A 535-nucleotide genomic window follows, 5' to 3' on the forward strand; every position below is an offset into this window, starting at 1 on the left:
GTAACTGATCACAGTTCCAGAAGACTGATGATAAAGGACACTCAAGGCCCGACGAAAGGTGCAGAATGAGACACATAAAACACAACAAAAGTGCATTTTGGATGTGGCCAATGTGGGAATTTTTTTTCTTAACTGCATATTTCCTAAAAAACATTTTGTAAGCCAGCAGTTAGCATGGTGCCTGGAACATAGTAAATGTTTAATAAATGTTTCCTTCTCTCTTTTTTTTTCTTGGTTTTCTTTTTCCTTTTTCAGTAGAGGGAAAGAAAATTTAAAAATTTGCTAATTAAAAAAAATATCTCCTCAGAAACTTGCTAGCTGTATGACCCTCGGTAAGTCACTTAATCCTATTTGCCTCAGCTTCCTCATCTGTATAATGTGCTACAGAAGGAAGTGGCAGACCACTCCAGTATCTTTGCCAAGAAAACCCCAAATGGGGTCATGAAGAGTGAGACATGACTGAAAATAATTGAACAGCAACAACAGATAGACAGACAGACAGACAGACAGACAGACAGACAGACAGACAGACAGA

Source organism: Petaurus breviceps, unplaced genomic scaffold (assembly GCF_028583685.1).
Source record: "Petaurus breviceps papuanus isolate PSGF00001 unplaced genomic scaffold, PetGlider_PUasm1.0 446, whole genome shotgun sequence".
Classification (NCBI taxonomy): domain Eukaryota; kingdom Metazoa; phylum Chordata; class Mammalia; order Diprotodontia; family Petauridae; genus Petaurus; species Petaurus breviceps.